The 10,286-nt window shown below is 54.2% G+C and overlaps 1 protein-coding gene across 3 annotated transcripts in view; it reads left to right on the top strand.

Moving 5' to 3' along the window:
* The first annotated feature begins 4,993 nt into the window (after positions 1-4,993).
* VCAN (versican) overlaps positions 4,994-10,286 on the top strand; it is a 103,408-nt gene continuing 98,115 nt past the window's right edge. Inside the window, exon 1 of one of the 3 annotated variants that reach the window (XM_062212446.1) lies at positions 4,994-5,393. The gene's annotated coding sequence lies outside the window, so the exon portion shown is untranslated. The remainder of the gene's footprint in view (positions 5,394-10,286) is intronic. The other 2 variants (XM_062212447.1, XM_062212448.1) reach the window with 2 other exon arrangements.

Below are 10,286 nucleotides of genomic sequence, written 5' to 3'. Positions count from 1 at the left end.
TGGTCTCCTCCGGGCCCCTTTGCCAAAACTTAACAAAGGGAGTCTGGTAGCCATTGAAAATAAACAGCAACCGCACAAGTCTGGCCTCTTAAGAAATCGTCTGTGATGTTCCCTGCCCCGTGTCACAGATTCTAAGATCTCTATCGCTTCCTTGTGTTTGGAAACTAGACTCCAGCTCATCTTGGTCAGACACGTGCTTTGTACGCAATGACCTACATTGTGCGGGCTGTGGAGCTGGAAGGGAGAGTTTGAGAAACTGACTTAAGAGAGGGAGTAGGAGTGATAGGATCTTTGATGCGCTGTAGCTGGGCTGCTTTCTTTCTGCCTTGATCTTTTGCTTTGTAAGGGCGACAGCGTTTGGGATGCTGGGTGAGTGCAGATGTGCAGAGCCACTTGGCTGCCCTGCGGACCGAGGCACGGAGCCTCTGTCTCCCTCATGAAGTCATCTCCTCCCGCCGCTGCCCAGCCTCTCCCATCACTCCATGTTGGAACTTGGCCTTGTCTTGCATAGTTCTGTCATGATGTAGATGGTCTTCCAGTTAAGTTCTGGAGAAATCTGCCCGACCTTGAACGGGACGTTTACAGCAAAGAAGAGAACTATTTTATTGAGACACTTTTGACTGTAACGTTTTGCCTTAGGAGTTGGGGAACAAAGGCTCAGGACCTGATTTCTGGGAAAAACCCAACTCTCCGTGGCTTTCTAAGGATATTACCTGTGTTTTGTTTATCCGAGTAAATTAGATGCTTCAAGTGAGACTGCAGTAAGATTGCCACCTTCACCTCGCCTTTTGCAGGATTCCTTTTCATTTGCTTATGTGTTGTTGTAAAGATTTATTTATTTACTTGAAATTCAGAGTTACAAAGAGAAGGAGAGGGAGGGAGGGGGAGTCAGAGAGAGTGAGAGAGAGTGAGCACTTCTACCCACAGGTTCACTGCCCAGATACATGGCTAACATGGCCAGGGCTGGGCCAGACCAAAGCCAAAAACTTCATCCTGGTCTCCCACATAGTCGGCAGGGACCCAAACTCTAGGGCCATCTTCCTGTGCTTTTCCCAGGCCGTTCATAAGAGCTGGATTGGAAGTGGCGCAACAGAGACTTGAAGCAGTGCCCATGTGATACGCCAGTGTCTCAGGTGGCAGCTTCACCCACTAGGCCAAAACGCCTAGGAAGACAACAAAGACCTTATATTCCTTCTGCATTTCCTAGAAAGCTAAAGAGCAAGCGAGGGGTTGGATAGAATGTCTGTCTATGCTCTGTACTTGTTTTCTGGTGCAGTCTCAGAGCCCGCGTCTCCTGTCCAGGTCTCTGGAAGCCAGCGTAGGTGCGATTTTAGTCTGTGGCATTTTCTCACCTCCTCTCTAGAGAACGCTTTGCCTTGTGTGCTTAGGATCAGGCCCATCAAAGAACTGAAATGTGAACTGTGTTTTCTTGTTGGGGACAGGACTGGCATCTTGTCAACCCCAAAGCAACAACAGGTGAACGCTGCACCTGATCCATAAAAAAGGAGAAAGCTGAAATGTGATGCCAAGGGCCTCAGGCGGAGGTTCAGATGCAGACCATGAAATTCCCTGGAGGCTCGCCTGCCTTCTACACCTTTCTGCTCCAAGTGCTTGGCCGGCTGCCGCTGAGCCCAGCCAAGTCCCCAACACAAGATCAAGCAAGGAAGCAAGGCACGCAGCTTCTGGCTTCTGGTTTCCTGCGGATACCAGCTCTAGAAATGAAGGGCTCGCTTTCCCTGTAGGTGTGATCTTGATGTTTACGTAAGGAACATTCTGGTACAAGGGCTTGACTTGGAGGGGGGACTCTCGGAATGAGATTTTAATTATGGCTTGATTCGGACTTGAATGTAAGCTATCAAAGTGGCAAAAAAAATTTCCCCCATTTAAAAACTTCTGACAGTTTCATCAGACCTCGGAATAACAACAGCGCTCTCATCTTCTCTGATGAAAGAAAGGAGGAAAGAAAGGAAGGGGGGAGTGGAAGCACAGGAAAAAAGAAAAGGGGCCAGCTCTGGAGCACATGGGAGTGATGACTGTGACGGCATCCTGTATCCTCCGTGCGCTGTGTCCGTCACAGACCTGGTGTGCTTTCCTTGTCCTTTCTAGTCTTTATTATGGATCCTAAGAGAGGAACCTCTGCTCTGAGGAAGAAAGCAGATGCTTAGGGGCTCTCAGTACATTTTTGGTTATTGGCCAACCTCAGGAAGTGTTTACTATTCCAAATGGTAACAAGCCAAAGAAGAGAAAGGTAGGTGGCATAGAGATTTTCTGCATTGTCCACATTCTCGCTTAGGCCAGAGCAAATGGCTTTTACCTTGGGATAATGTCGAGGACTTGGGAATGAGTAGGGGCTGAGTCTTTTTTTTTTTTTTAACTTTTATTTAATGAATATAAATTTCCAATGTACAGCTTAGGGGGCTGAGTCTTACGGACATTCTTCTTGTTTCTCGAAACACGATGACAAGTATCTGACGGCCTTTGACTGGTGGGGTTGCCAGGTGATCTCTCAGATTTTGGGATGAGAGCATGAAGTCCCTGATTGGCTGGTCCTGTGATTCTTGGCACTGAAAGAATACAAGCAGGTGCCTGCTTGTTGGTTCTGTAAACATTGCTCTGGGCTACAGAAATGGGTGATAATGTCAGGACTTGGGAGACTGGAGACACACCTTGGGCAAGATAAAGAAAAGCATGTCAGGATAGCAGGAGTATCCAACTCGCTGTCCTGTTCTTCGTGCACAAGGTGCTATTATTTACAGCAAATGCTAAGCACTAATATTTCCTGTAAATGAATATTAATCTCTTTGTCACTTGTGTCTGCACTAATTCTTCTTGGTAGAAGTGTTTTACTTTCTATTATGAAGGGAAAGTAGTTCAGTGGAGAGATAATAAGCTTTTCAGACGGGCAGATCTGGCACTTACAAAATTCCGTAGGACAAGTCACCTAAATTCTTTCGAAACTCAGGTTGACTCAGATTTAAGAATGAGATAATAGCATATATCTTGGAGCATGTCAGACGGAAGTCCGCCCAGAGCACACGTTTCACTAGAGACTGATTTTTTTCATATTTCTCCCTTCTGGGCCAAGCCATCTGGAATAAAAGTTGCTATGAGAAGTTCTGAAGAGACCCCTGGCCCCAGGGGTCAAGAGTTGCGTTCTTAGAGCAGCCCTGCTATGGATCGCGTGACCTTGGGAATGTCACTTTCTGGGCCTTCACGTGTTAAACGTGCAGCTTAGAGTCTGATTCTGCTCTATGCTTCAGGTATTCTAAATATTAAATAGAGCAGATTTTCAGTGTTAGGACAATGTCAGTGTCTGAAGAACTAATAACTTCTCGCAAAAACAAATTGATTTCCATATGATATGATTAAGTCATGTCATTCATCTTAGTGAAGCTGATGAACACAAAAGGACACAGAAAAGGCACATTTTTTTTTAAAAAAGATTGATTTATTTATTTGAAAGTCAGAGTTACACAGAGAGAGAGGGAGAGGGAGAGAGGGAGAGAGAGAGAGAGAGAGAGAGAGAGAGAGAGAGAGGTCTTCCATCCGCTGGTTCACTCCCCAATTGGCTGCAATGGCCCGGAGCTGTGCTGATCTGAAAGCAGGAGCCAGGAGCTTCCTCCAGGTCTCCCACATGAGTGCAGGGGCCTAAGGACTTGGGCTATCTTATACTGGAAAAGGCACATTTTGAGAATTAAGATTGTCCTAAAACCTGTGATCTAGCTGAAGGCACGCGATTAAGTGCAGTCCAGGTTGCTATGATTCTCAACATGTGCGCTTAAGCCAAAGTGGCCAAACATACCCGGACTTTGTCCTTTAAACATTTCTCTTCGGCTGGCCTGCACTTGATGGTGTTTTCCGTGGAGAGCCTTCAGAGAGAGGGCCATCACCACATCTCCCATCAGTTACGGTACCCACAGCGCAATACCGACTAGGCGTCTTGGACTTACTTTGTTCCTGTTGCATCAACTCACACTTGCCTTCAAAAAGGAAAACCCAACTCCTCTCCTCTAATGGCAGAAACCTTTTGTGTCAACTAGTTGACCCTTGGCTCTGGAATACAATGCTGGGGACGCTGGCCTGCTTAGCTGCTGTTTACACAGTGGGAGTGAGCCCAGGAAAGAATAACTCGCGGGAGTTCCTGAGGTCCTCTTCCTGACAGCAGGAGAGGCGACTGGCACATCCAAGAGTCTCCGTACTCAGAAAAATTACCAAGCACTCCACTCTAAGGGACCCCGTAGAAGGCAGGGCAAAGGCGGAGGAGAAGGCAGAGTGCGGATTTGTGTGGACAGCGGTGGGTTTGAGGCAGGGGGAGACTGCCACAGGGGGTTTGTGGGGTGGGGGCGGATTTCCTTTCCAGCTTTTATTTTTTTAAACTGGGGTCTTTGTGGATTGTGCGCACTGATGCCAGGCCCCCTGTGGGGCAGTTCCCTGGGAGGGCGGGCTGGGGGTGGGGGATTCTTCCCCTTTCCCTGCGGATCTCAGGAGGAGCTCCTTTTGTTTTGTTTTGTTTTCTCCTTGTGTCTCTTTCACGTCGGCAGAGCGGTGAGCCTGACACTTCCCAGGGATGGGACAGGCAGGCTGTGCGCGCGCGCGCGCGCCAGTGCACTGTAACCAAGTTCGTGGCTCTCCCGCCCCCGCCCCCCCCCCCCTTCCTAAGTTTCCTGTGCTTCCAAGCCGGCCCCTCACCGCTGGCCGGGGGGCTCCGGTCCCCTAATCCCTAGCGGGCCTCCCTGGGCGGGGTGGGGAGGGGACGCTTGGCCGCTCCTGGGAGACCCCCTTGCGGCGCGCGGGAGATGCTGCGCACAGGGTGGCCGGCCCGGGGAGCGCGCTGTCCTCAAGCCCATTGGTACTTCTGGTGGGGGAAGAAACGCGGGCGGTGGGAGTGCCGGGGCGGAGGCAGGCGGTCCCTACCGCAGGCGCGCGGGGTGCTGCCTTTCCGCCCCTCCGCCCCGCTCTCCAGCGCTGGCTCCTAGGAGTGGCTGAGGCAGCGAGCGCTTCTGGAAGCTGAATGAACCCTCCTCCTCTCCCTCCTCCTCTCCCTCCTCCTCCTCCGCGCCCAGTCTCCTCCTCGGTGCTGACGGTACAGTGATATAATGATGATGGGTGTCACAACCCGCATTTGAACTTGCAGGCGAGCTGCCCCGAGCCTTTCTGGGCGAAGAACTGCAGGCGTGCGTGCGCACCCGCCGCGAGCCCCGGTGCGGGGGACACAGGCGCTGGCACCAAGACCCGCGGCCAGCCCCGCATTCTCCCTCGTCGCCGTGCACCTCCGCACTGGTCCACAGGCCACCACGCTTCCTATGTGACCCGCCCGAGCAACGCCGAGCCCCTTCGCGCAGCGCCGCCGCGGTGAATTTTCCCCCCTAAACTGCATTACGCCTCCTTTGAAGGTAATGTTTCTTTTGTTCCCTCTTAAAAAAAAAAAAAAACTTAGAGCAAAACCCCCAGGAGTTTGGGGGAAAAAGAAGCGCACTGCAGTTGGTGCAAGGCTTTCATTAAGGCTAAGAGAAGCTGCAAGACGAAGTTAGGAACACGCGTGCACTTAAAGAAAATGCAGGTAACTTTCCGAGGGGGCTTGTGGAGCGAGCCTGCTCACACGGACCCAGACAAAAGAAGCCCGAGGTGGGTGGGGGGAGCAGGAGGAACTGAGTCGGGGGGCAGGGGAGGCAGGGAGCCGGAGCGAAATCCTAGAAAGTCGGGGGTCCTACGCTGCAGGGAGAGAGGCACCCCTGGACTGTGGGTGTTTTTGTTAACCTGCTTGCGGCGGAAGTTTGAATGGGCACTCCCGGGCAGGCCACCTGGCTTGCTCGTCCCCCTACCCCCGCCCCTGTGGTCAGTGCGGGGCGTTCCTGGAAAGCCGCTCGCTCGCGGGCAGCTCCTGACAGTGCGCCCCTTCCCCGCGGCTGTCGGGCCCTGACCCCTCCGGCCCGCGGGCCGCGCGAGGGGAGGTCCAGCCGGGGAGGCGCACGGGGCCCCTGGGCCGCGTCGCTCCGGCGACCTGGTGGCTGTCACGGCTCTGTCCCGGCGCCTCGGGTTCTTTTGTCCTGTGCGCTCTAGCAGGGGAGGGGGGTGGGGTTGTCTGAGCTCCGCGGAGGTCCTGGGCGGGAAAGGCTGGCCCTAGCCCGGCGGCGATGTGCAGGAAGTGTTTTGTCGACCCAAGAGCGGAACGGGGCCGCAGCTCGGTGTCCGCCGCAAAGCGGAGCCCAGGGCACTCTCCAGACAAAGGTGGCGCGGGCCTCCGGTCCGGTCCTGTTGCCCGGACCCAGGCTGTCCCTGGTTCCCTTCCGTGTCCTCGCCCCCTCCCAGGGCTCGGCTCCAGTTGAGCAACTTCACTGGCGACCGAGCAGTCGCCAGAGTGTGCGCAGGGCTCTCGGGGGACGCGCGGGGCTGGAGCGTGCCACGGGCCCTCTCGGGGAGGCGGGCGCCGCGGAGCGCACGGACCACGGCGTCCGCCCGCAACGTGTGTCACTGGGCGTGGAGCGGTCAGGGTGCTGGGCAGCGGAGAGCGGGGTGGACCACGGTGTCAGAGCCGCAAGTATTTGCTCCGGGATCGAGCTGCGCCGGGGCGAGACCTGCCCGCCCGCGGGAGGGCGGCGCGGGCTGCGGGACGCGCGCACCCGCTACAATGCCGCTGCCTGTGCCCCGGTTCTGGTCTCACACTGGAGTCCCCCTCTCTCTCCGTCTCCATCTTCTCGGCCTCCCGGCCCCTCTGGCTGCGCCCCCTCCCCCACGCTGACAAATGAATGGCTGGGGTGGGATCCCGGCCTTCCCGGGGCGCGGAGGAGGGCGGAGCGAGGGAGGCGGTGCGCTCCCTCGGATCTGCCCCGCGCCCGGGGCTGTGGTCTGCGGAGCCCAGATGTCTAGGAACGCGGCGCGTTGCTGCGGGTGTGGGCGCCCCCTGACGGAGAAGCCCCGCGCAGGTGGAGGCAAAGGAGCGAACGGCTTTCTCCGCTACTCGGTGCTCCAGGGCGGGCGGCCCCAGCTGCCTCTTGGGTCCTCAGGCTGCCCGGGTCCGGGCGTAAACCTAGGGGCCTGCAGAGACAGGAACCTGGTGCGAAGCGCAGCGGTGGCGCCTGCTGGAGAACCAGGGTGCGAGCGCTGCTGCTTGGGTGGGGGAGCGCACGTGGCCCCGGGCACTGCCAGGTTTGGGGCGCAGGGGGGCCTTGACGCGCAGTCTTGTGCGTCTGTAGGAGAGGTCACCCAGAATTGCGTCACTTTCCCAAGTTGTCCCGAAGCCCACGGCCGGTCGCTGGGACCCAGGGCTAGGGCCCCGCCCCCAAGGCCATTGCAAAATAAGGGCCCCCGAATCAATGGCCGAACTTCCTAACGTGCAGGACTGCAGCCCGGGCGAGGCGGGCTCCGGGGAGCAAAGGGGACGGGGCTGGAGCGTTTGTCACGCAGCTGGGAGGCGAGCCAAGACCTCTAGTCCCGTGTGGGGATGCTGTAGGGCCCTCAGCAGGGAGAACCGAGGCGCCCGGGGTGGCGAGGGCGAGGGCGAGTCCAGGCAGGGAAGCTGCTAAGGCGCCGAAGGGCTCCCAGCCCGGCCGCCCCCAAACGCGGCGGGGTTCAGCGGCCGCCACGTGGGCCGAGCGTCAGCGCCGGGTGTGCCTTCCCGGGCTCCGGGACAGGGGCAGAGCTGCCGGGGTCCCCGCCTGCCCGAGCAGGGGGCTGGGACGGGGCAGGGCGGGGCCGGGGCGGGGCCAAGCTGGGGCGGAGCCCGGCGGCCGCACACCCAGCCGGGGGAGCCCGCAGCTGCGGGGGCGGGCCATGCTCCTATTAAAAGGCTGTCTCAGTTTTTTTTTCCGGAGTGGTAGGAGGGATATAGGGATTTTGCCTTGAGGCGGAGGAAGTAGAAATTTAGTCCAGTGAAACTTTTTTTTAAGTAAAAAGATGAGATGAGTTTATCCTGTACGCCACAGATTGACAATTAAAATGCCTTTAGGTCGGTCGCAGACCATTTTTTTCTTTCGTCTTCTTCTTTTTTTTTTTTTTTTGTCAGTTACAAGCTTGGTCAAGTTCCAGACTGTCACAGAGTGCATCTCGAATGGCGAAAGATTGGCCTTGGGCAGGACCAAGGGGAATGTGTTGTGGGGTCCCAGGGTGTCAGCCGCCCCTAAGCAGAGCTCAGCACATGCAACCCACAGGCCTGGATTTGTGCGGCCATATGCCCCCACCCACTGCTCTTTAGAGCTGCTTTTCAATTCTTCTGCCATTTAAAAGATTTAAAAGATTTGCCTATTTAGTTGAAAGAGATTTTCCATCGGTTGGTTGGTTCACTCCCTAGATGCCCCCCAACAATTGGGGCTGGGTCAGACATCTCAGTCCTAGCCCCCACGTGGGTGGCAGAGGCCCCAGGACTGGGGCCATCACTACTGCCTTGCAGAGTGGGCATTCACAGGAAGCCGGACTGAAAGCTACAAGCCTGGATCCCAGGAAATCCCATCTGGATGTAGTGGTCCCAACCTTCGGCTTCACCTGCTGTGCCCCAACACCTGCCCGTAATCCCACAGCTTCTTTGCTTTGTCTTAGAAGAACTGGGATTTAATGAACTCTCTGTCACCTCAAATGGATCCATTCTTCCTTTTTTTCCTGTCTCCTTGTAAAAACTGTGATGTGAACTATTGTAAAATATTGCTTGGCAATTGTGCAAAACCAAGTGTGAAAACATTCATAGAAAGTTCTAAAATGGGATGTTGTGAGTTTAATATCAAAATAGGGGATTGGAGGCAGCGTTGGACACGGCATGAAGTTCTCGTCCCCCCTCCGTCCCGCTAGTGTGCACCCTGGGAGACAGTAGGCGATGGCTCAATACTTGGGACCTTGTCATCCACCTGGGAGATCTGGATGGAGTTTCAGGTTCTTGGCTTCAGCTTGGCCCAGCCTCAGCTTTGGGGAGGCATTTGGGGAGGGTATCAGCAGATAGGAGACATCTCTATCTCTAGCTCTCTCACCCTGCCTTTCAAATAAATAAATGTTTACAAAATTTGCAAATTAGAAGCACCAAAGGAAGCAACAGTTAGCTTCTTGAGGTAGTATCGTTCCCACTCGGGAGAAAATGGAACTGCAATTATTAGGGCAATGTGTCAAGCTTTCAGAGAGTCTGGCTTCAGAGTTGTGGATACAGAAATAGTTTTTGAATGGATGTTCGTGTCGCCACTACTCCTGCAAAGGGTCCCCATGGAGTGACTGCACAGGGACTTCATGTAGCAGGAAGTCCACAGTCCTTAATCTTGTGGGTGGTAGGAAGAGGTACAGGCTTCTTTATCTCTGTGCACGCACACGGGAGCCAGCTGCATCTGGGGTCCCGGGCTACCTGCGTGTGTACGCTGCTCAGTTCTGTTTGGGCAGGATCTACAAAGCTAACTCAGAGCTGTGTATGATCAAGGTTAAGGATGCACCACTTGCTCTTGCTTTCCTTACAGTGCTGTGCTTCAGTACCTGGTGGTCACAGCCTCTTAAGCAAGTGCTAGCTCTCTCTGTCTCCTACACTGTTATCACTAAGCTCACTTTTCCTGGTGGGGTTTAAACGTGCTTGTGGACCTCATTCACGGATCAACGCTGCTAGACAGCGGATGTGAGTGGTGCATAGCCCTGCAAGGTGGCAGAACTGCTCAGGCACGTGCTTCTTGGGAGGAAAAGAATGAAGTGCGTTTTCACAGACACCTCTGGGGGAGTGGCACATGCTCACTGTGGCGAATGCTGGCTGTGGTCTGGGACAATGTGCCGATTTCTGCGTGGGTCTGAACTTGACCAGAAAACACAAAGCGCGTACTCTCTCTGATTTGGCATCAGAACAAGGGCAAGCAGAGAGAAACTTCTTGGCCAAGCGCCACTCGGCTTAGTGGAGCGTTTCCGCTTTTCCTCTTGTGTTCTAGACTTGGTAAATCCTATATATTACATGACTTCCGGGTTTGTAGATACTGCTTAGTTCTTACCACTGAATGTGCCAGCAGTGGTTGCATTTCACTGGTCAATACAAAGAATCCTCGTGCACTGTGTTGGCCAGTTACGGTTCTGGAACTCCTCTAGATAGATCTGTCATTTACAAAAGGCACAGATGTAGGTCTGTGTTTACATTTATTTCCATCTCTGTCTGCAGACATCCCTACTTCATTCTTTTCAGAATTTTCAGAAGTGTTTAGATTATATACAATAACTTACATGCAATAAATCACAGAGTAAGTGATATTTATCATCTTTTTAATATAAAATGATTGATTATTACCTGAGGCACAGTAGAATAAGAACTAAGCTTAGAACCAGCAAGTTTGAGTTGTGACTCA

This window comes from Lepus europaeus, chromosome 15 (genome assembly GCF_033115175.1).
Source record: "Lepus europaeus isolate LE1 chromosome 15, mLepTim1.pri, whole genome shotgun sequence".
In the NCBI taxonomy this organism is placed as follows: Eukaryota; Metazoa; Chordata; class Mammalia; order Lagomorpha; family Leporidae; genus Lepus; species Lepus europaeus.
The sequence above is the reverse complement of the archived record's forward strand: the minus strand, read 5'-3'. Positions and strand labels throughout refer to the sequence as shown.